This window comes from Pangasianodon hypophthalmus, chromosome 16, assembly GCF_027358585.1.
Source record: "Pangasianodon hypophthalmus isolate fPanHyp1 chromosome 16, fPanHyp1.pri, whole genome shotgun sequence".
Classification (NCBI taxonomy): domain Eukaryota; kingdom Metazoa; phylum Chordata; class Actinopteri; order Siluriformes; family Pangasiidae; genus Pangasianodon; species Pangasianodon hypophthalmus.
Window position 1 is genome coordinate 9,435,022 of NC_069725.1, and position 26,263 is coordinate 9,461,284.

Sequence of the window (26,263 nt, forward strand, 5' to 3'; positions counted from 1 at the left end):
TTGTTAAATGTCAAATACAGAAAATATTTTAAACAAACTACGGCAATATTCTGCAGCTGATTTTAGAGGTTTAAAAAATATCTTTAATAAAAAAAAATAGTTTTTAAAGCTCTTTGGAGACTGGCACAAAATTATTTTTTTATTTAATTTAAGAATGTGGGTAGAAAGCTTGTGAAGATACCAGAGGCGAACAGTCCAGAGAGAACAGAAAACAGGATAATGAATTCTGTTAAATGATAATGTTATTCTCAAGTGATTCTGAGGTGATTTAAATCTTATATTTTCCTATAAACCGCCTTAAATCGACTCTACATAAGTGTGGACATGAGCATTTACTTTGCTCTCACATATGAAGCATGTAGTTGAATAGAACTCTAAGGCATTTTCGTCTCTGGTGCTGTTCATTTCTGGAGGTGAGAAACACACAGCAATTGCACCAGAATAACCATCTCAGCCAAAATAACCAGTGCGAGAATGACAGGAAGTGAACCAAACATGCAGTGTATTAAGAGTTGCATGCAGCATGTTTTTGTAAATGTGAGCTGCTAAACTGAGCCAAAAGACAGAGCTGTAGCGCTGCAGAAATGCAATGTGTTCTGGGTATTTGAAATGAAGATAAAAAGAAGATAAATGCTGGATGTGATACACAAAATGTCAGACTAATTTAGTTATTTATGCAAGTTCTCTAATCATTATTTACCGCCGGCTCTGTGTTCTCTGTGCTTGCCTCAGGTGATTATTGTGATTTCCACACATGCTTGCTAAAGGTTTGTTTGCCTTTTTTCAATGGCCATATTTCTGAGATTTATAAGAATGTTTTTAGCCCTTGTCTTTTTTTTTTTTTTTTTTTTTTTTTTTAATCTTTCTGGCTCATTTAAATTTGTGCAATGTGAACATAAACCGAACCAAAATATCAATTTCACTCTGATTCTGATTCTGCAAAGGGACTAATGTGTGTAAAAGGATAGTCGTGAATCTATAAGCCTGCCTAGATATTTCAACTCCTAGACAACTGTAACTCTGATACAAATCGACATTAGGATGCAAAAGTTTTGGCGCCCCTTGCCAAATCACACATTATGTTGAATTTTAAGTGAAAAGAAGCCATGACAACAGTTAATATGTTATTACGAATGTTTATACTCAGTTAAATTATATTTGATAATCTTAAAAATAGAAAAAAATTAAATAGTAATTACGGCATTTGCAAAAGTTTGGACACCCTACTAAGTCAGTACTTAGTAACACCCCCTTTGGCAGATATCACAGTGTGTAAATGCTTTTCATAGTCAGATAGGAGTCTTTATATTCTTGTTTTAGACATTTTCAACCATGTTCCTTGCAGAACACTTCTTGTTCTGAGAAATCTTTGGGCCATTCTTTTCACTTCAAACGTCAACAAAGTATGTAAATTGGTGAGGGGAGCACAAACTTCAGCATAACAACAATTGTATAAATTTGAAACAAAACTGATCCAAGTATAGATCCTTGTGGGAAACGTGTGCCCTATTATGGACCCGATACTCACTGAGTTCGTACTACCAGATATAATTCTATCTGTCAATGACGTCAACAGAAAAGTTAACATTCCACAGCTTAGCCAAAAAAAAAACATTATGATTTATCAAAAGCCTTTCTAAGCTAAAGAAATATGGCTCCAATAATGCCACCCTTATCCAACACTGATTTGAAAAAACAGTTGGTGGTCTCTGTAGTGGTGAGCTTGAAAGCCAAATTGCATGGCGTGCAAAGACAAGGGGTTATTATTAAGATAGGAAATGAGCTGCTTTGACACTGATTTCTCGGCTACCTTAGATACTACAGGCAAAACAATAATGAGCCTGTAGTTACTAATATACTGAGATTCGCTCGACTTAAAGATGGGTGATACAATTACAGTCTTGCAATTCGACAAACTGACAGGTTGATGATCCGTGCAATAGGAGAGGCCAAGAACTTTCTTTGAGACTACGAAATCTGTATTCGAACCATAGGTTTGGAATCCTTGAGTGAATTTATGATCAGTCGTACTCTGTGTTCCAGGTTTTTCCCTGATAAAGAAGAGAAGGTTGAAAGAGAAGACTTTGTCACATCCACTGAAGCATGATTTAGAGCAGTAACTGGAGAGCTCTATGCAATCTTAGCAACTGAGTCAATAAGGTTTTCATTAAATGCTTCTGCTATTTCAGCTGGATCTTGTGTCTTTACCATTTAAACTGTATGCTGGCCTTATTAGGATTCCTTATCTGCTCCCAGATCATTTTTCGTATTAGCTCAAGCCCCATTAATGGTATTAATCAAAAGCTATGCCATAGCCATCACCATCTCTTATTATTTGATTCCAAAACACATCAAACTTATATTTTTCACTCTGTAATTTACACTTCATGGCCCTTTTCAACTGTTTTCCTTCATCGGTTTCAAGAAGTCTGTGAGTTTATGTTATTCCTTACCTTTAACTTTTTTCATGAACTCTCCAGATTATACTTTGTACTTTATTTGCAAATACACTTCTCTACCTTTACCCCAGTCAGCAATGTATTCCAGTCACTCTGCTGCGCTGAAGTTTTACATTTTTCAAGTTCACTTTTGGGAAATCTGAAAAGGTTCAGTGGTCTATGAAAAGATCCACAGAGAGAGGATCTAACACACTTCTTTTCCTAAAAGCGTTTGTGTCACACAGTGGTATGATCACATACTGGATTGTAACATCACTGTAAAACACTACAGTCAAGACAGTGTGGCATTTAACGTGATAGGAGTTACCAAAAACAGCTACATTTGGAATAATTTTCTGGACGTGTGTGTAAGAAGAACTAAATATTATGCATAGCAGAGGTCAGAAATATATTTTGCAACACAATAGGCAACAACTGCTAGTAAAATATCTGGAAAAGAGGCATTTTGGTTCAAAAGAGGCTGAAAGGTTCTGAATGAAAAAAACACCACCAACCAGGACTGAAATAAATCCCTGAGTAAGCACCTGTAAACTAGTGAAATGACCCCAGTTTCCAATTTAAACTCATCCTGTCCAAACAGACGCTAATGCCTTGAAATTGACAAGGCTCAAACTATACTCTAATAAAAATGCAATATCACTACAACCCCTGACAAATATTTATCTGAATAGTAATATTGATTTTTATTTAAAAAGACATTTCTACAATTCATGACATCTATCACGGTATACCGTATAGGTTTGTAAACATGTAAATGTTATATTTTAAATTTATAAAAATGAATACAAATATTTAAACACTGAAAAGAGAAAAAAACCTAAATAACTTTTTTTAAACATTTTACAATTGTAAAATAAAGTAAAATAAAGTTTTAACATCAGCTGCTTCCAGTCAGTTTGCAATTATATTTAGTAAACAAATAAAATAAAATTTAAAAACAAATAAAATAAAATTTAAAAATCACCATGTATTGTGATACACATAATGCCTCAGAAAAGCATATCCATAACATAATTTATGACACTACATATACATATATATATATATATATATATATATATATATATATATATATATATATATATATATATACACATATACACACACACACAATATATATATATATATACATACAGAGAGAGAGAGAGAGAGAAACACATAATGATTAGTCAAACAAAAAAAAAAGCCAATTAATCCAAAATGCTCATTCAATAAAGGCCTTTCACGAAGGCAAAGCTGATTTGAACAGTAGGCTAATACTTCTGCACAATGAGTCCCTCCCTCCTTCCAGCAGCCAAGTCCCATGAGAGCCAATGATATGCGCTGGAATTAATTTCTGTTTTCATTATCTTCTGTCCATGACAAAGCTTGAGCCCCTAACAACCCATTTTATCCAGCAATCAATACAATTCCATTTAAAAAAAAAAATAAAAAAAAAAATACAGCAGCCCAAAACATCCATTAGTACCCGTGCGAGTTTTGTCTTTTCCTAAATGGCAGCGCTGTACGAGCAGGTTCCCGAAGCCCACGGAGGTGTGTAAGTGCTCAGACAATAACCCACGTCTCTACACACACTGAGGCTAAAACTGCCATTTGAATAAAATCAATAACTCTGTAGACTTGGACTTTATTGTGTTGCTCTTGTCGCCTTCTGTCTGCCCATGTTTCTTTCATGAGGCAGGTGCTGTGCCATAGTCTGTACGCTGCGAAATCCCTAAAGGATCACTTAAAGCGGTGAGGATCAAATTACTGCCTCTGCTCTCTACGTGCTGACGGACACCCTTACATTTTCCTGTCAGATGAATACAGATGATTGCTAATATTTCAAGCACTACATTTTGAGTAGACTATCAAATTTATAGCAGAGCCTTTCAGTAGCCAATATGCCTAATAAAAGCAGACAGGGCAGCAGCTTGCTCGGGAAAATATGAAGACAGAATAATAGCTTAATAGGGTTTTTAAAACTGTAGTAGCTTTTTAATTATTGTATAAGCAGCATCTGGGTCTTTAGTGAATTTGTTATTCAAATATACCATTCCAAGTCCATTCAGGCTTAATTGAGGGGGAATGAAGAGTCAAAGAGAAAGGAAAGGAAAGCAAGCAGGACAGAGGAAATAAAACGAGCCAGCGAATAACACGTCAATGATGAAAGTGGGCGAGACGATCTTTTTTTGATAAATGAATTACCGGTTTTCACAAAATTTCCCAACATTCTCAAGCCAGTGGGTTCATTAAATGCAACAAAATGTCAACCAAGTTCTTCCTTAAGATTGCGCACTGCTCAACAGCTCGAGGCAACACACTTATTACAAATTGAGCCATTAGACAGAGCTGTGCAGTGGCTTATTGTTTACACTTTTCCCCCCTCTCATCTCTTCCTGTCCCCCCACCAGCTCTATAAAGAGGAAGCTCTATAAAGATATCACACCTATCCACACAACCGCTGCTTTTGTCTGCGCTGGAAAAAAAAAGGGAGCTGTTAAAAGACAAGATGTCGATCCGATGCTGCTGCGTTCGTACACGGACGTGGTGCTTTCACCGCAAGGGCAAAGCAAGGGCAGAGTGCTAGAGAGGCCACACGACGCCTTCTCTCTGATGACTCAGAGCTGATTAGAGCACACAAAAGCAGCAAGGTCACTCTCCACTCACGCCCATAATTCACCAGTTTAGATCCCCACACACTCCCCCATTAAAACATCAGGTAGAATTCGATCATCTCGGTTCAGGCAGCAGTAAAGAAATGCAGCGCCAATGGAAAGAGCAGTGCAACCTGGTTTATGAGCCAGTTGTGCAGCTTTTAAATATCACCCTGTGATGTTGCTCTGTTTGACCCAGGAGCCCTTTAAAAAAGGGGTGGAAAAGAGGAATGGAGGAGGCTTGAGAGACTCTTTAATGAGCTGGACTGTGCATGCAGGTCGTAAAGCTATTAAAACAAAAAGGACAAGCAGCAGTACAAGAACCCATAATGTTATTATTAGTTATGATGATATGGAAAATCCACGACTGACCAAGCAACTCTTAATTAAGCGCATAGTCTAGTGTCTTTCTCACTAGTCTCACTTTCTCAGCCTCTGTATCATTCCATATTCATGATGTCAGAAAGTCAAATAAGTCTCCAAAATAAATGCTTTCACATACGCACCGTGTAGTCCTTTTAAATCGACTCTGAATCGACTCAGCTGCTGGAAGTGAATCAAACATACCGTGTATTTTGGGTTGTGTGCAACATTTTTTGTAGATGCTAAACAGACCCATGAGGCACAAACTGAGACACATCAGAGAGCTGTAGCCCTGCAGAAATATGATGTGTTCTGGATATTAGGACTGATAAACAAAGAGATAAAATAAACACTGGATGCAATACACAATATGTTTTAAAATAGAAATCATTTATTGTGCTCTGTTTTCTGTTTGTTTGTTTTTTTTTTTGCAATTTCTTGGCAAAGATTTGCTTGCCTTCTTCCATCACCAATTTATGATCAGTGAATGAAAGTTTTTGTTTTTGTTGGTTCAAATACATGTAGCTTGAAACCACACAGCAAACAAATACATCAGCATCAATTTTGCTCTGATTTAGACAACTCAAGTACACTTAGCTAGCAACTGACGATGTCAGGGTTAGAGTTAAAATCCTAACACATTTTTCTCATGTAACGAGATAAATTATTTAAGAGTGAAACAGGATATTAGGAAAACTAGCTGGATCTTGTTTTTATTTGTTTGGATTTGATCTGACTGAATTGAAATGATTGCCAAAAGAACCCAAAGCTTTTGCTTGTGAGAGAGAGGAAGTGAAAATGCATATCGAACTTGTTGGTTAAAAAAAAAAAAGGTTTCTCCTCTGCTCACACATGCATGGTGATGCAAGAAAAAGCACACACACCATGACCATTGTCTTTAACAGCAATACCTTTGCAAGGTTTCTCTGATTCATTAAATCTTCATTACAAAAATTTCAGCAGCTCGTATCCAACAGAGGTGTGTTTGATATGTTCACTAAGTGCCCATGGAAAAAGCTTGATCAGTCCCACGCTGTGGTGCTATTACAACTAACTAGTGCTCCAGGGAATCATTTACACCACCTTGGTTATTAAAAGTTTGTGATTCACTGGGAAAAAGACCAATCTAGAAGAGCTCACTCCACTGTGGTGATTCAGTGTATCCAAGCAATACTGTATCTAGAATTTGAGACCAACATCTCCCTTATTGATCGCTGCCTATGAGGCCAATCAATCTCTTGCAACATGAGCCGCTAGCTGGTGGTGGACACGCACCATGAGCAATCACTGATGAGCTATTGATTATCATTTACATTTCTTTGCGGGGTCAGGAAAAAAGCCAAACAATGGCTCACCTTTGTGTAAGCCTCTGAAGTGGTGCGATCAGGACTGCACATCCGTTCTGACCTACTAAGCTGGAGAACTGCCATGAAATGCCTTGAGGGTCATGATTTGATTCTGTATGTTGACATATTTCCTTTTGAAACAGGAAGTCAGAGTGATGGAGCGTTGAAGTGCTCGGCTAATTTGCATAGCGGCCAATAGAGTCCAAGATACACCTCGGTGAAGAGGGTTTTTTTGTGGAGGATTTCCTCCTCGTTGCCTTCACCCATGCCTGGGTGGCGTGGTGGCATCTTTAACAAAAATGATAGGGATGACGTGTTTTTGTGATGCTGTACACGTTCGAGCCTCAGTATGCATCTGACGTGCCTTAGTGATAGGCTTATAGCTAAAGAATGATCATTATTTGTATATACACGCAACATCCACTTTATTAGGAACACCTGCCCACCTGCTCATTCATGCAATTATCTAATCATGAGGCAACAGTGCAATCAATAAAATCATGCACCTACAGTTCAAGAGCTTCAGATATTGTTCACATCAAACATCAGAATGGGAGGGGGGATAACGTGATCTCAGTGTTGACTGTGGCATGGTTGTTGGTGCCAGATGAGCAGACACGGCTGATCTTCTGAGATTTTCACACACAGAATGGTCAAAAAACAGATGGAAACACCTCACTGAGATAAGAAAAAGGCAACAGCCATGATGAAAGCATCTCAGAAAACACATGTCAAACCTTGAGGCGGATGGACTACAGCACTCCTGTCAGCCAAGAACAGGAATCTGAGGCCACAGTGAGCGCAGGCTCACCAAAACCGGACAGCTGAAGATTGAAAAAAGTCCAAGTAATGTTTTTCATGAATTGCATGAATGAGGCAGGTGTTCTTAACAAAGTGGCTGGTGAGTGGACTTTTGTCTAGGGTATTACACAGCATTAGATCAAACCTTATCTCAGAACTGTGCTCCAGGGCGGGACATATACATTCTTGAGAGCATTTAATTGAACGAATATAATACAAGAACAGGATGAGTCATCAAAAAATATTAACATACTCCACAACATTAAAGGACAGGTAGAAATCACTCTGAAACACATTTTGTTTTCGGAGGCACTTTAACCATCGGATAAATGTTTATCTCAAATGAATCGCTATGTTTACAGGGTGTGGCAGTGGAAGGCATGCATCAAAGCCAATAAAAATTTCCCTGCTCTCGACCTGTTCTGTCACAGCTGCTGCATCGGAGAAAACTGTACTGCCTAATATATCTTCATCTCTCCGCCTCTCGTTCATTCCTCACATTAATTCACTTGCAAACAGACAAACCAGACTGGAACCTCTGTGTGTGCATCTGAGCGTCTCCCCCTTGTATATGTCTGAGCTCAGGATATTATCAGAAGAAAGCTCACAGCCCAGGCAATAAAACACTAGTACACTGTGTGTGTGTGCGTGTGTGTGTGTGTGCGCAGAGCACAAAGCTAGCATCACGCCGTGTCATTACAGCAGGAAATCTCTTAGCTAATCAGCAGTGTAACACTCGGCCCCACACTCCAGTCGGCAGGGACGGACCAATATGGCTCCATTTTCCCACAAGATGGCATCTCATTTTCCACTCGCTTTACTGACAACAGGCCGCCAGACAAACGGCTGCATTGCTCTTAAAACAAAAACACCAGCTTGTTCATGGCTTTTTTTTTTTTCCATAGCGGTCCACAGCAATCTTGTGCTACTTTAATTCCCTGACATCTGCTTTAGTTTTGCTTTTAAATTACAAACACTCCCCTCATCTTATTCGGCAAAATGACTCCCTCAAAGCGCAGCTCCGTCTGATCTGGGACGACATCTTGCAGTAATCTGCGAGCGGGGCTCGTAATTCGTACAGTCCTGTTCGATTCTACGCGTCTGGGATGGAGTTCGACTGTCAGCCTTTACCGTGACTTGGTTCTCCACTGGGGTACTACCTCGAATTTAACATCAGGCCCCAGGCTGTAAGGCTGAAATTCAGAATCACTCGATAAAATGTCACGTAACACTGACGCTTGAGTGTCTCTGACATTTACTGCGTTGTAAATAGTCAGCTTAATGGAATCTGACCTCTATGCTGTTGTAACACTGAACTGCTTGGAATTGCAGGGCTCGTTTGGAAAGCAATCACATCTGTTCAGTTAATGGAGGAATTTTATTCAGGTGAGCTGTATGATTTTTGTAACAGTTAATCCTACACTACACTAAGGGTGAAGCCAGCAATCAAGACTGATGGCTGACTGATTTAACGCTAGGATCAAGGGTCTGATTATACACTCGCTGGCCACTTTAATAGGAACACTTGTACCCCTGCTTATTTGTGCAGTTATCCAGTCAGCCAATCACGTGGCAGCAGTCCAATGCAAAAAGAAATCATGCAAATACAGCTCGAGTACTTCAGTTAATGTTCACATCGAACATCAGAATAGGGGAAAATGAGCTCTCCTGTTGATCTCCTGGGATTTTCACATACAACAGTCTCTAGAGTTTACAAAGAATGGCACAAAAATCAAAAAACAACCAGTGAGTGCCAGTTCAGTGGTCAGAAAATGCTGTGTTGTTGAGAGAGGTCAATCAGAATGGCCAGATTCTTTCAAGCTAACAGGAAGCCTGTGGTAACCACTCTTTACAACCGTGGTGAGCAGAAAAGCAACTCAGAATGCACAATACACCAAGCGATGAGGCAGATGGGCTACAACAGCAGAACGGCACATCAGGTTACACTCCTGTCAGCCAGGAACAGGAATCTGAGGCTACAGTGGGCACAGGCTCACCAAAGATTGGAGAAGACCATAGAAGCAGCGGGTGTCTCACGAATGTGCAGAAGTACAGGTACAGGTGTTCCTAATAAAGTGGCTGGTGAATGTATGTCTCATATGACCTTTGTTGAAATTTAAGCAGCATTCCCCTATACCATCCTGTAGTATTTTAAGACAAGTAAAGCCAGAGCTGTTTGTTGCTTTTACACCCATTACTGTACGTCTAAGACAGTAAAAATCGATCGGTTGACATTACAAATTCATGCTACCGTAGCAGGCTGCGAGTAGTCCATCTTGTACACGTATACATAAAAAGCTCCACTCGTTAATCTTTCATAAGGCCATCAATGTTATGTAGCTGGGCTTTGAGACATCGAGAGTCTGATGATCAAAAGAAAAGGAGTTCATTGTAAATCTAATAATGCGTCCTCTTTGCGTCCTCTCGTTTTTTTACTTTTCAGCTGGAGTACATTTCGTATTATGCAGCACTTTTACGTTCAAACACAGAGCAAAGGCCACAACATGGCATGTGTCAGTATTTGGTTAAAAATACACCACAATAGGAAACAAACCAATCTAGCTACTTTTTAAATTAGCCAATATTGAGTAATGACCTTGTGAATAGATTCCGCACGAAAATCTCTAGAGTTCACAGCCCCCTGTTTTTATTGTTGTTTCTTACTGGTTTGTTCTAGACATAAACCTTCACGCCAGTGTTATCATACAGGCAAAACTGATATCTTACTGACTACATATAAAGTGTTTGCATCAAATGTAAATCTGCCAAAGAAGAAGAAGAAGAAGAAATCATTAAAACTAAGAAAGGTGAAAGAAATAACAGATAAATGTTTTTACCTTGTTGGGAGACAATTTCCATGAAATGTGTTTCTGAATTTTATAACTAATCTGGAGCTTAGCTTTCAGGTACAAAGGTGTAGGAATGACGTGTTACAGTAACAGAAGGTAAAGAGGAACCATATAAAACAATGTTTTTATTGCTGTTTTAAAGCACTTGAACTGACAGAAAGGCGTGAGAGAAAATCTTTCCCTTTCTACAGAATGCATGCTTTTAGATGTGTTTAAAACAGACTGATTTGGGGGTGTGAGCTCAGCTACAAGAACGTAAGAATTTAGTGGGACAGTAAATGATGGGAAAGAAGACGTGGGCAATTGCTCTTTTGGAAAACATTTTACATTTAAGGCATTTTTTAAATAAATTACTGCGTTTGCAATTTGTATTTTATCAATAAATCATGATTCGGGTTCATATGAAGCACCCAGCGCTTTAAACTGCACATCATGTAGTGATTAATCCCATAGCAGACTGTACACGTTACATAACATGACATTTCTATTTCATCTCTAGAATAAGCGAATTCATAAATATGCAAATGAGATACTAGTAGAGTTATATGCCTACCATCCACTTTATTAGGAACACCTGTACACTCAAATTCAAAACGAAATTATGTTGGTCACACACACAAGCATACACAGTATGAAGTGCAGTGAAATGCTTTTTATGACTGCCCAGTGACGGTTTTTTACATTTTACAGAATTTACAATAAAAAAATAAAAGTGCAATGCAATTATACAATCCGCCAATCACGTCACAGCAGTGCAATGCATAAAATCATACAGATACAGGTCAAGAGCTTCAGTTAACGTCCATATTAAACATCAGAACTCGGGGGAAAAATGACTCTGACCGTGTCGTGGCTGTTTTGTATTTCAGAAAGTGCCGGAATTTTTATCCACAGTAGTGCAATGGTGCTAAAAACAAAAATGTGTGCGGCAGTACTGTGGGTGGAAATGCCTTACGGATGATAGAGATCAGAGGAGAGTGGCCAGCTGACAAAGTTTTTGGTAACGCAAACAACCACAGTGAGCAGAAAAAGCATCTCAGACTGAACAACATATCGAACCCTGAGGCTACAGCAGGCACAAACTTGCCGACACTTGGAAAAAAAAGACCAAGTTCTGCCAATCTTCAACTGTCCAGTCTTGTTGATCTGTGCTCACTGTAGCTGCAGACTCCTGCTCTTGGCTGCTAAGAGAGGAACCCAGTGTGGTTGTCTACTGTTGTAGGTGCGAGATGGTGTATTTTCTGGGATGCTTTTCTGCTCACCACGGTTGTAAAGAGTGGCTATTCTAGTTACCATTGCTTTCCTGCATCCTGGCACGTACAGATGATTACAATAAAATTAATCCTTAACCACGATAATTGATTAGGTGATTATCATGATGTGAAAATCTGAAATCAGTACATACTTAGCCGTAAGACACCTCAATCGAAAAACAATCTAGTTCAGGGATCCACCCTATCTGGAGAGAGAGACAATGAGAATTTAACCGCAAGCACATCAAGCCTGTGTCCACTCAATACACTCAGTACAAACACATGTGTTCTCCTGTGTTCTGAGGGCTGTCACAGCATACGCCTGCTTCTCCTCACCAACACTAAAGATGACACAGGATGTAGCCTGTTCACACAAACCTCGTGTTTCGAGGAGTGAAGGGAAATGGGGATCCGTGAGGAAACCGGCTTGATCTCTGCCTCCTTTGCTTACAGTGATCCTGCGCGTGTCAGAGAGGGAAAAAGCCGGCCTGTCTCATTTTTGCCAGGCTGCCCTGAGTGTCGGCTGAATCTCTTAAAACGACAGACGAGCGGGCCAATTACCCTGCTTTTGGCACCCGTAACACACAAAAAAACAGATTCTGAAGAAGAGCAGAGCGGAGGCTTGTTGTGTGTGCTGTCAGAGAGTGTTGGCAGATTGTTCAATTTAATGAGTACACAGCAACTGAATACCCGATCAAGAGTTCTTTTGAAGGAACACGGCCGCCGGAGTGCAGGAGAGCAGACTCTGCTTGATGTGGTCTGGACACACACACACATACACACAATGATTTCCAATGAACATTGTGGAAAAACACATTCACACAAGTGACTAAATGAAAGCCTTAAATGTTGGGAAATGTAGCATAAAAAGAAAGAGCTAGCTATTCAAACTAGACACATCTACCAGAAAATCAGTAGAAGGTCAGTGATGTTTTTATATATAAAAAAAAAAAAGTAAGCTAAGGTTCAGTTAAATGAAGTATTTAAAACAGCTTTTTAAGCCTTTGCCAGGTGATTGGAGGATGACATCCTTCAAAGAGCCATAAAGCTAACACTGTCTGACTTGCAAATGGAGAGAAAATCCTCCGACTTAAATCAATCCGTCCAAATACCGCCTCCAATTTTTCATTTCGCAACTAATGGACTGGGTTTTGAAGTGGTATGTGCCTCATACTGTGCTGTTTAGTCTCTAAACAAGTAACGAAATCAAAGCTCGGATCAAAGGAGCTGCATTCGAGTGCGTGGAAATCTAGGCTGAGTATTGACAAATCAACTCCATTACGCACACCAGCTTCCACATGGGATCTTCCCTACAGGTTGCCTGACACTTCATAGGAAAGCGGTTCCATTTGCAACACATTATTTACTGCTCTCTGCCTGCGAGTGCTTCACACAGGCTCTGGCAGCAGCCGCTCCAAATTGCCCTCTTGGGTGAACTCGGAACGCACTCCGGCTCAAAAGATGGATTAACGCTATGCCAAAAACACTAACCAGATTACTTCTGTTCTGTCACCGTCTCCCTCAAGGCTTCCCTGGTTCTGAAAGCGAGGCAGGAATCCAGGATGGCAGAAGACAACGTGATTGATGGAAATAAAGCTGCGAGGGGCAAGTGAACAGTCAGCAGCGCTGCGTTCTCATAGCGAGCACTAATCTTCCATGTAAAACTACTCTAATAAAAGACTCATAGTGAAGCGATGGCTATGAACGCTCGGCTGACCGAGCCAGTGAGATGACATGTTGTGAGAAAATGATTGGCGGTCGGTTTAACGGCGGGGAGCCACACAAAAGAAATCTGCTTTCTTTAGTTTTTTTGTGTTGTTTTGTTTTCTGAAGCTGAGCACAATGGGATTGGGCTGGGGGTTGAGAGAGAGAAAGATTCAAATATATTGAGTCACTTTAGGAGAGGAAAAATAAGCACAGCTGTGAGGAAGTGTACGCGTTTGGTTTTGCTCAAACACAGCTTCTCTCTGTAGGACCCGTGAGACGTCTTCGTGCCCTCTAGCCTGTAGGGAATGATTACTAATAGATGCCTCCTACGCTGTTTGACTGCCTCTCTCTGCAATTCACAAAGAAGCGAGACATTATTTCACCATGTCTCACCCCAGCGCTAACGACTAAAGTGAGCCGTTATCCTACGCCTGCATAGAACTGTGACATTTATACAAGGAATACAGGGAATTTTTTTTTTTTTTTTAGTCTATGGAGTATGAGATCTTTCTTGGAAGAGAATGCTACCTAAAATGTCCACTTGGAAATAAAAAAAAAAGATCACCGCATGATAAAACTCCTTTTTCTGGCTATCATGTGACAATTGTAACAGAAATGTAACAGAAATGCTTTTGGTTGGTTGATGGGTGTATTTAGATTTTTTTCCTTTTATCATTTATAAATGTCAAACTCCCACAGAGGGTTAAAACAATAACCTGATAATCCTGCTTGCACACTACAGGAGCTCAGTAAAGGAACTCTATCCTGAAACATATTCAGTATGATCATAGTGAAGTATTCGTATTTGTTTTTGCGAGAAGTTGCCGGTTGTCTACTGCTCCGACGTTACACGGTGACATTGCGAGTGCAGTTACAATGACATTTAATAAAAGAAAAATGTTCAATGATCTCAAACAAAAGGATTCCTTATTAGCACCTAAAAACAAAAGAGCAAGAGCTTCTTTTCTCACTCACCATTACCCAGAGACATATTAATAAGATTTCCAACATAGAAGTAGTGCAGACAGCAAAAAATTTGACTCAAAGTCCCAGAATGAAATGTGACGCAATTGTGAGTGCTGTGTTATGCCAGAGACCCGACTCTGCCAAAGCGAGAAGACAAGCAGGATGGCACTGATTGAGGACGGCGACATGAGCATGAAATCTGAAGTTGAGGAAGCTGAGCAGAGAGTGCAGATGAGGTGCGAGAGTTGGACAGACTAAAGGACTAAAGCCCCGCTGCATCGTTCTCTTTAGATAGAGATGAAGTTAGGGATAAATCCTACTGGCACCTACTCAATGGAAGATCACGAGTCAATCAGGGTGGATTTTTTTCTTTTAAGAAGGCGCTAAAGGTGTAATAATCCCAACACGTAATTATCTGCGTTGCTTCCGAGAAATATTAACCCAGAGAAAGGTGTCTTCACCTTAACCAGTGTCAACAAACACCACCTATAGCAACACTGTTGAGAAAACAAGGTCACTGAGAGGTGAAGTAAGCCTCACACACAAAGGATTCACACATCTAGACATAACCTGCAGGTTAAACCTGAAACTAACACTATGGACAGCGCCACGCAAGCAACGCTTACCAAGCAGCCGAGTATGCAGACGCATTCAGACGACACAGTGCGAGCGCACTGACTCACTGTAAGCAAACTGTTATGTATTATACGACAGGCCTTGCTCGAGGAGCGTGTGGAGAGAGGAAAGAAGGGCAGAGAGAGAGAGAGAGAGAGAGGAGAGAGCACAAAATGATTGTGTGTGCTCCTCCAATCACACGCTGCTGAGAGCTCCATTTGGTCGTGGTGCAACACAGTGGCAGGTGGCCATACAATCCAGCCTGTGTCTCCTGCACACTGAATGGACCCAACACAATGACACGCTTATGATCTTATTCAACAGCACGGGGGAAACTTCCAATTAAACAAGTGCCCTTTGTGAAATAGGGTGTAAGAGTAAAAAAAAAAAAACACTAAATACAAAAATGCATGAATGAAAGAAATTGCAACAAAACATCTCAGGCTGGTACTTAATGTTTAATCTTTCCTCTAGAGCTGTGCAATATGAAAAATATCTATATTACGATAAGTCATAATACCCTTTTTGGAGATATCACGAGTATAGTCATTACTTTTATAACATTGACCGATTCACGAAATCTCTTACATACAGTAAAGCTTTGCTGATTAGAAGTTAAATATTTTTGCTTCGAAGACTTAACTTCGATATGAATATCACTGACGTCATTGTTTTCTTAGGTTTCTGAACGTGGTGATAATATATCAATAATATCAAAAGTATCATATCACATATCACCTGAAAACATTTCTAAGATACACGATATGCATCGTGATATAATGCAGCAAACAAAAGTGTTGCTGAACAAAACAAAAACTTAAAAATTAAATACTTAAAAAGGGCAAAAATTAAAAAATAATAATTGTTTTAATTATTTAACACTTGAAACAGAGAGGAAATAAATGTTTATATTTTCACATGTTTAAAAAAAATGTTTCTCCTAATTACCTTAGAGTTTGTAACTGGTATAAAAACCAGAAACAAATCCTGTGATGTCTCAGAAAAGTGCACTGACAGGTTAATATTTCACAATAGCCATATATCGTCATCTTGCTTTATGATATATTTTCATGTCTTACATAAAAACTGTTTAAGCTCTGCGGCTCTTCTTCCATTACAAACAAAAACATTATGTTGTGTTGTAGGTAGGACACAAACTCAGGCAAAAGACAAGCAGATGTTTTTAGGCCACATCTGATCGCCATCTGTCCTCTTCAGAATTACACGGTCAACATGCGTTCCTTTCTCGCTCCGTTTGTCCACTCGGCTTGCTCTGCTCAGTAGTAACATTAAAAGCTGACCGGAAACGTTATTATTATTATTATTATTATTTTATTGTAGGAATACAGGGTGTTCTTAGCTACTGACACTTCTCGATGAAAAAAAAAGAAAGAAAAGAAAATTCAAAAGACGTCCTTAGGATTAATTTCATAACCATAATCCAACATAATATTAGCCAAATGTGTACCAAGTTGCCAGGATGTATTATGCTGTTAAAATCTAGATGAGGACTATTTTATATATTGACAACAATTTAGTTCGATTCATTAATGCTGAAGTTAGTTTCGAGCTTTAGATTGAGAAGCAGACACACTAGTGCTACTGTAATCATTTAAACCCATTCATTTTCACTCTAAACTCTAAATAATACCCATAACGAATACATCAAACGTATAGATGTGCTATTGAGTATGTACATCAGTATGTACATCATATTGTCCATAAATCAGCATCTGATCACGACTGATCAGCATCTGATAATGAGTGAGTTTCCCATCATAGCATCATAACAAGATGAGTGTAAAAGATGCATTAGTTAAAGGTACATTAGGTAAGATTAGTCTTTTAATTTTCAATGATTAGGTCTCTAACGGTTAGCTAGGTTTGATGTGAATGATTCCCGTCCATGTTCACGAAGCTCCGCCCCCAGGATCCTAGGTGGCCCGAATAGTGTCCATAAAATGACTGACAGGAGGCACATCCAAACACAAACAAGCATTCCGGTTCTCCAAACATGTTTTCTCAGCAACTAATTAAACTTTTGCTAAGGCCACAGCTTCAACCTATTGTTTCTGATCATATTCTACATACCTTCGAGGTAATTTGTACAAGTAAGGAATGAAAAAAAATAGACTACTGCACCTTTAAATAGTTTAGCAAGTGTCACATTGAACTGTTTCTCTCCAGCTGGGTTTACACTTTTGCTGTCACAGATTAAAATCACACGTCATAAAGAATTCTTTGGTCTTTGAATTTGGCTGTCTTAAAACGCACCAAATGATGTGCTAGTCTGTGGCTGATTTAGTGCCACTGCAACAAAGACAGCCGACAACAAAGTTCTGGCAGTGTCAGAAATGTATTCAAATCTCAGAGTGTGAACACTGCTTTGATCCTTGTCGAAAATCCACCAATAGGAGGCTGGCATTAGGATTGAGTGTAACTTACAGAACTGGACAAAAAAAACATTTATACATGTATGACCTCAGGCTAACTTTGAAGGATGTTTCCGTTTACGTGACGTTTTGCGTGGATCTTGCTGATTGATGACGTAAGCAGAACGTAGTTATTTTCCTTAATCGCAGCTCTATCATTAGAGGATCTGCACTGTATAATCTGACACGGAGAACACATTATCTCACAGTCTGTTACACAATTCAGGTTTTATTGATATACAGTGAGATAAGTGATAATCTTAAAAGCTGAAATAACACAGTGTAAATAAGGCTTACTCAGTAATATCTTAATTTTATGAAGATTTGAATCTGAGCCTGGATCTGACACACTTTCTGAGCCGAAACTGTATATTTTGAGTGTGTGTGCGCAGTGAAGGCATGTGTTTTTGACTGGCATGCCTCAGATCTTGCACGTAAACACAGAACATGAATTGTCTTAAGGCTCGCTGTGAGCACGTCTGTGATGTTTTGCATAACTTAGCAACAAAACAAGCTTGTACAGCGCTTGTAGGTTACTCGGAGAATGCATCACATATCAGTATCAAAAATAAAAAAGGAGAATCAGTGCATTCGTAATGACAACGGATAGCAGTTTGGAGTGATCTCGATCATCATGTCATAAAAAAATAGTAATAATAATAATCACAGGCATCACAAGATCATCAGTGGTTGGGCGAGCATTACATTGGACACTCTCTCTCTCTCTTTACTGGTTAAGATCTTAACTTTATGATGTTTTTGGGAAACTGAGCCAGGATCTTGCATATTTTCCGATTCAAACCTTTTTTTCGCATTGAAGACGTGTTATTTTGAGTGACGTGACTCTAACACAGAACACAAATTGTCCACCACGTCTCTGACGTTTTGCATAACTTAGCAACAGAGGCTTGTAGAGAGAAGCTTTGGTTACTGAGAGAATGGTTTGGCGGCTGGACAATCATTTTTGATGTTAATATTACATCCAAAATAATAATAATAATAAAAAAAGTAGAATCTGTGCATACACAATGAAAGCTTATTCACACTCATGTCACTGGAAATAATAAGAATCCTAATAATCAGAGATCCCTGGAGGTCCCTGGAGCCCACTTTGAGAGTCATGGGACTAAGATTTCATGGGACTGAGATTTTTTTTTTCTTTTTTTTTGAAAAAAGAAAGAAAAAAAAACATGTAATGAATGAAACAAGTGGCATGTGAAAGCCCAGCTGCTGGAGAAAGAGAGATGAGTGGAAGAGCAGATGGGTGAGACAGAAACCAGCTGAAGCCACAGCACACAACAACAACAAAACAACAACAACAAAACAACAAAAGCACGAGTGAGTCTAGGAGCCTCAACAAGTTCAATATGCACAATTCTCCCGAAGACAAAGCTTTCCAAGTTCAAACTTGGAGCTTTTTTCCCCGCACAGGCAAGTCACAATCCTGTATTGTACCTGCAGCAGCCATGATAACAAGCATCCCTGACTGCTGCTACGAGCCGCGCTGCTGTTTAGCTAGCTAGCCCACCTCTCAGCACTACGCTGGCTAATCAGCACCCCCTAACACTGCTAGCTAATAGCCACTGATTAACACGGAGGCTAATTGCAACAGCCGCTGCGACCGAATACCGACACACGGACGAATAAACACGCTGTCGGCTGTTTATGTCGAGGCTGGAAGTCGTAAATGTTGTAAACTTACCTTGCGTCTTGCTCTACAACATCAGAGATTTGTTTGAGATGGGACTGCGAGCAACAAACACAAAGCGGCAGCAGGTAGCTCTAGCTAAAGCTATAAAGCTGTAAAGCTATAGCTAGCGCGCTATAGCTGCTCTATGGGTGGAAATGGAGCAAATGAGTGATTCACTAACGTTAGGGAGCGAGTTTAATCATTCAGGAGGAAATCTTTATAGGTGTGCGTGTTGAGAGTGATGGGATTGGGATCTCTGTCCTTCTTCAGTAAGAAAGAAAAGCCCTGCATGAAGAAGCTCCTCCCTCCCAGCCAGAGGGACCTGAGAAAGCCCCGCCCACATCCAGTGTCCTAACACGGGATTGGCTGTTCTGCTGCTGTGAGCGCGAGAGCAGCCAATGAGCTGGAGGTTTTTGTGATTTAAAAACGCGTGCGTGGGCGCGCGTGTGTGCATGGGCTAGAGTGTGCGCGTGTGTGGAGTAGATTAGGCGTGTGCGCGCGCGTGTTTTGTTGTCAATTCATAAAGCTGTTTTGTTGCTGAGGAGGCTTTTAACCTCTGCTTTCATTTCAATTGCTGAACTCGTTTTTTCTTTAACATTTACAGACAAATGAACTATCATCCTTTTTTTCCCTCAATTTTACAAATACAGGAATTCATGAATCATTAGATTGCACCATGACAGAAACTATGATGGACCATCAAAGATATTGATCTTTCTCTTTGAAAAAAAAGTTTCCTAAATAAATATATATATATTCAAGCTCCAACACTTGAGCAAGGCCCTTAACCCTATCTGCTAAAGGGGCTCGGTATCACGGCTGACCCTGCACTCTGACCCCAACTTCCTTACAAGCTGGGATATGCGAAGAAAACAATTTCACTGTGCTGTGATGTATATGTGACAAATAAAGACTTCTTCTTCTTCTTCTTCTAATTATATAAATATCAACATGCAATCATATCTTGAAATAAGGAAGTAAGGCCAATAAATTAATTTGCTAATATTTTTGAAAAATAAAAACCTAATTGCATAATTCGCCCTGCTTCTCCAGTTTCCTCCCACCTCCCAAAAATACGCTGGTAAATTGCTCCTAGGTGTGAGTGAGTGTGTGAATGTGTGTGCAAGGTGTCTTGCAAGGGACTGAATAATTTTACATAATATTATCTGTGTGTTATACATGAGTATTCAGTCACAGAAGATGTTATAACTTGTTTTAAAAGACAAACATTAATTCTACTTTACTTCACTATAATAAACTGTCATCCTGATCAAAAGCTTTTTGAAAATATCAGAAATACACAGGGATGTCTCTGCCACCAACTTCTTTCCCAGTGCTTCTTGTTACTAATTTGTATGCCTCAAATACCCTTAAAATATACTTCAAACAGGAAGGGAGATATTGAAGGAAAACTATTTCAGACATTTAACCTTGCTGTGACCTTGACCCTGTGTGGATCGATTCCAAATCTAATCAATTCACCTAGTTACAGTAATCATTCCATATAAATCCTACAAACATTCAACCTCTCGTTCTTGGGATATCGCAAGAATCTCAGGAGGACGGCCGCACGGACAAAAGCAGAAAGCCTAATGTAAAAAAAGTAAATTTCATCTTGAGGTTCAGTAAAGTCCATCCATTGATCCATTTGTCCATCCATCCTTGCATCTGCCCTTCCATCCCTCCCTCCATCCATCCATCCATCTACCTGTCTATCCATTCAATTTTTATTCTTGGTCTCAATGGTGATCAGTGGGAAAGTGTACAGTTGATTGATGAGACTCATTTGATGCTAGATCATTTAATTACATTTACTTAAATATTCTTTCTTTAGAACAAGCAATAGCAGAAATAAGGAAATCTTTGGGGTCATTTTAATCAACAATGTCTCACACAAACTATATACATAGCAAACAGATAACGCTCAGGATTGCGTTTGAGCTACTGTGTTATGTCATTAACATTTTGTTAATAGACCCTTTAAAGATAATATGTTCAAATCAAAGTCAACTTTATTACCATTATCCATACTGCACAATGAAATGTTCCAGGTACAGTAGTAGTATCTGTAACATGTTTTGCTTACTTCCTGGAAGTGAATGGCTCTCATCATGTGACCGTCAGCATGAATATGTTCATATGAAAAGAAGACAACCTATAATCTACACTTTGCTCAAATATATCGAGTCTTCTAGAGCATTACAAATCCAAAAACAAAATGTTCTGACTGGTGGGATCAAATGAGTTAAAATTACTACCCTGTGGGAAAAAAAAAGCTATCCTAAAAATCATCTTAATGGACTGACACAGTTTCAGTGTCAGTTTTGACTGTGTGACAAACAGCTTTGTTGTCGTGCTCTCTGTGAGTGAGAAAGGTGACCCTGTGAACACAACACTCATGCACCATGAGCCCTGGCCACAAACTCACGCCATTATCTTTAATAAAAGCTTTTAGGCTGTAGGGTTTGAATGTGCCTGTGAGTGTATTGGGTGTACAGCCCTCTGCGGGAGGGAATGATTGCTTTACAGTGTGACTTTCTGAGCAGTGTGTGTTTCTCTTCTCCTGTCTAAGAAGCAGTTCTGGTCCCAAAGGATTCATTCACAAGTGAATGATCAGGCTGAGCCATTACCACTGAGCTCTGCATGCTGCACTTAACCCCCTGTGTGCTTCCTAACACAATACAGTACACTAGTGATCGCTTTTCTTTCTTTCTTTGTCATTTTTGCCCCACAATAATTCAATCTGCGTTGTCATTACACACACATACACACACAGAATGAATAGATGCCTATTACAGATTTTTGGCTGAAGTGAAAACTGGCACTGTGCCACTAAAAGCATGACTTTTTTTCAATTTTCAGTGCTATTGTGTAACATTGCATTTGACAGAAAAGCATGTAAGCCGGTGATGAAATAAAGCTATGAGGATGAAAATGCCTGGGTTCCGCATAAATGCTTGTTATTACTGAGGAGGGTTAGAGATGATTGAGAGATAAGTAATTACAGAGTCCCATAGATAGTAAAAAAAAGAAAAGAAAAAAGAAATAAAGATGAAATAACACACCCAGAATGACTGAACCTGACACTGCTTGGTTTTGCTATGCAGATCAAATTTGTATGGGGTGCTAGTAAACCATGATAAAGGTTAATGCAAGAAGGATTTTTCACAATTTACATATAAGTGTAGACCATAAAGAGTGGTAAATGGCCATTCTGTGCTATCATCCCATGAGTGGTAATTTTACAGACTGCACCTACACTGCTCCACTGAAATGATTACAACTAGCTGTTTTTCCTTTCCAGTATGACAGAGGTATCTGAGATATTGTGCTCGGAAACGGATGGCTTGTTGTATCAGTGCAGCATGACAGGCCGAACGAACAATGCAAATAGAAGAAAAGGAGGAAATTCTAGAGTGAGTGTTGTCAGGAAGAGATGGGGTACGCCGGCGGTGATTGGAGAGGGAGGAGGCAAGAGGTGAGTCACAGCCAATTCACCAGAGTGCCTGTAATCACAGAGACAATAATGCCTACAAGTGCAGTTAAGAGACAGGCTCAGCGGCTCCAAAAGGAGCAAAGCACACCACCCTTTTTCCTTTGTAACTTAGAAAACGCATGCTTAATGGACCCTCTGCACACATAATACCCCCATCATTCCTGCCAGCACCAAACAGATGGCCTGAATCTCATTCCCACTGCTGAGCTACCTTGTCTTGGCAGCCCATCTGAAACCCTGATATCAGTAATCCTTTACACGGTGTGCGTCAAAGTATAATTTACATTAAAGGTATTATTCTTGCACAGCTCTTTCAGTACCCCTATTGTGTGATCAAAAGATGTGATGAAGGGGTTGCTGGTGTGTAGCGGCTCTTTTCAAAGGAGTGCAGGCACTCCATTAGGCCAGATAGCAAGGTTGTTATTTAATAGTGTTATTTAATTATTATGGTACTAGCAGAACTATGAGCGTCATAACATAATCTATACAGTCATTAATGTGCATGTGGAGCTGCATGTTTCATGCTTATGTACGTGTGCATTAGTATAATGATCACTAGTTATTAATAGACTGTAGTAAAACAATGTACTGCAATGAAAAACATTTCATTAATAGATGAGGCATGAGTCAGTGGGAGATAAATGCATGCTACACGTCATGACAGGCAGGGAGAGAATGATTATTATCAGGGAGAAATGATTCTTAATAGGGAGCTTACTGTGCAAGTTCTTCCTGTGTTCATGTGGGTTTCCTCCTACCTTCCAAAAACATGCCAGTAGAAGAATTGGCTATGCTAAATTGCCCCTAGGTGTGAATGAGTGTGTGTGTGTGTGTGTGGTGCCCTTCAATGGACTGGTGTCCCATCCATGCTGTATTCCCGACTCATGCTCTATGTTCCAGGGATACGCACTATGACCCTGACCTTGAGGTTAGTGAAGGCAAATGAATGTTGCACATACTGTATGTAAAATCCCTCTATCCATCCATCAACAGGGAGAAAACCAAAAAGCTTTCAACACAAAAGGGTGGTGCCCTGCACAAACCAGGTAATGTACGCAGTTAAAAAGCAACATTAATCACAATATGGAACAACTGATAATTTGCCAGGTGTTAGTCTCATGAGCATGTGAGTCTAACACAGGAAAGAGGATGGTGATGTGAGATTTACTCTGTTTGCATGATTACTGTCAAGTTTGAAAATCAACTATAAGATGCCATGTCCATAAGAACAATCTGTTCAGAAGGTTTGCACAAACAAAATACTTCCTGAGAGCAACCCAGAAAATGGATGCTGTGGTCAGATGAGATGAAAATGAAACTTTTTGGCCCCGAACACAACTGGCATGTTTGATAAAAATGGGGACTGCATACAAGGTAAAGCATCTGATACCCACAGTAAAATATAGCTGTGAATCATTGATGCTGTGGGCCTGTTTTGCAGCTAGCGGCTCTTAAAGGATGTTTTTAACTTAAAAACCTGATTTTTTTTTTATTATTATTTTTTTGTGATTTGGCCTAGGCAGGTTTTTTTTAACAAGATAACAAATCTAAGTGTACAACTAAAGCAACACAAAAAAGTGTTCAAGAACACAAAATCCATGTTCTGGATTTAAACCCAACTGAATACCAGTGTGCTGAATTGAAAAGGACAGTCCTCATGCACAAATCTAAGAATATAAAGCAAAATACAAATGTCCAACATTCCTCTATAAGTGTCTCAGAACCTGTTACACATTACAAGAAGAGGCTTCCTGATGTTATTCTCACCAGTGGGGGCTTCACCAAATTAATTGTGGGGGTGCCAATAATTTTGAAACAAGTGTTTTGCAGGAAAAAAATGCACTGAACATATTAAAGATATTATTTGAAATGATCTGAAAGCATACAGCATCCCAATGTGTTTAAGCTAAAACAGATCACTTATTGAATGATGCAGTGTTATGTACTCCCCACCAAATATTTTTAAAAAGGGGGGCCAAAATTTTTTTGCTGTTGACTAATTGAACAGCCCATTGTGGCAACTTATTTTGTGATGGTTTGGTCGGTATGTTCTGACCTCTTTAGTATATTAATAAAACAATATTCATAGTGCTTTGTATAATAAAGAATTTTTTAAAAATCTTTCTACGCAACATTATTTTAAAACCTTGAAACTACTTACAACAAATTTGAAGGTCTCTTCTTCTCCTCTCATCCAGCCCATCACTGTATGCTACACATCAATCGAATGGGCTCCCACACATTTTACTCATACTTCACTTTATCATCCAATCAAATTCACTGATGTAGAAAAAAGTATGAACGACTGTGACAATTCATCATATGCTGTGACCTTCTCATGCTACACAACAGGGTTAATGTTATAGCTATCCTTGTGCATTTGAAGATGTATAAGCCAGCGGACTGCAGTGCTGAACCTGAAGATGAGCGTCCCTGGCCCTACCTCAGTAAAAGAATTCAATATGCTAGAATAAGCAAAGACTCATATAAAATATCTCCTTGCCTCCCTAGAAGGCATGAATTCATCTAATCTGAAAAAGCATGTTGAGGTATATTTAGCTAATTTGCTAATGTTAACTTGCTATATTTATCTGTTTTCTTTGCTAATGCCAGGTTAGACTAGCATCAGTTCCAGTAGCTAACATAATTGGCTAGGCAGCAAGTCAAATTCTAGCTAATGGTAAATATTACCCAGGTATCAAACTGATGCTGGCCCAACGTCAATTTTGACCCTCCCTATACAATGTTGGACTACTGTTGGCAAAGGAGCTGTTTTAATAACAACGCTGCCAAAGTTGCACCAGCATTAGCCCAATGTTGGCAAAGGAGCACTTTTCAGAAAAACCTAGCCAATGCTGGACCACTGTTGGCAAGATGGATTTAGAGGTGGTTGAAAGTCTGTTAGCCCAGGTGACCCAAAGTTGGCCCAACAGTCTGCCAACAAATGTCTGACATTGATTGGACCAATGTCAGATTCCTACTTGGCTGGGTATTTACATGATATTTTACTTCTGATGAATTAATTAGCAAATTCTAATATTCTAGTATTCTATTATGTAGAGTTAGTAATGTATATTGTAGGAGGGACAGCAAATTGTTAGTCACCAGCAAACTTTCAGAGACTGAATGACGTTTTCAGGTATATCTGTTTTAAAAACATCTTATAACAGATTTAATTAGTAATAAATGTTACTTTACTAAAAACATGACATTATTTAATTTAATCAAAAATGTACCTTTAAAATACATTGAATACCTTTAAAAGTTGCAACTTTTTTACTTGAGTAAATAAATTTTAGCTAGATACTTCCACTTTTAATTATTTTGATGCAACACTTTATCTTTACGTTACTGTTTTATGCAAGCCAAAGGTGACAGGGAAAAAGAAATACTACCTTAGACAGAGCTAGGAATGAAGACGTCAGCAGAGGGAGCCCATCCTCTTCCGAACAGCACCAAAATCATATCTAGTTTATGTGGAATCATTAGACAAAGTAGTTGGTCATTAGAACAAATACCATCAGATAATCAGGGTCAGGAGGATGCAGAGTGCTTTTACTTGAAAGCAAAACACATGCAGTGTATATACAGTGTAAGCCAGTGAATAGCCCAGGCTGTAGAGTGCTTCAGATAGTGGCATTGCTCTGGAA

The 26,263-nt window shown here is 39.3% G+C and overlaps 1 protein-coding gene across 1 annotated transcript in view; it reads right to left on the minus strand.

The window, feature by feature from the left end:
* The window catches only part of rerea (arginine-glutamic acid dipeptide (RE) repeats a), a 168,271-nt gene extending 148,872 nt beyond the window's left edge, over positions 1 to 19,399 (minus strand). The window contains exon 1 of the mRNA XM_026920126.3: positions 19,130 to 19,399. The gene's annotated coding sequence lies outside the window, so the exon portion shown is untranslated. The remainder of the gene's footprint in view (positions 1 to 19,129) is intronic.
* Positions 19,400 to 26,263: the final 6,864 nt, after the last annotated feature.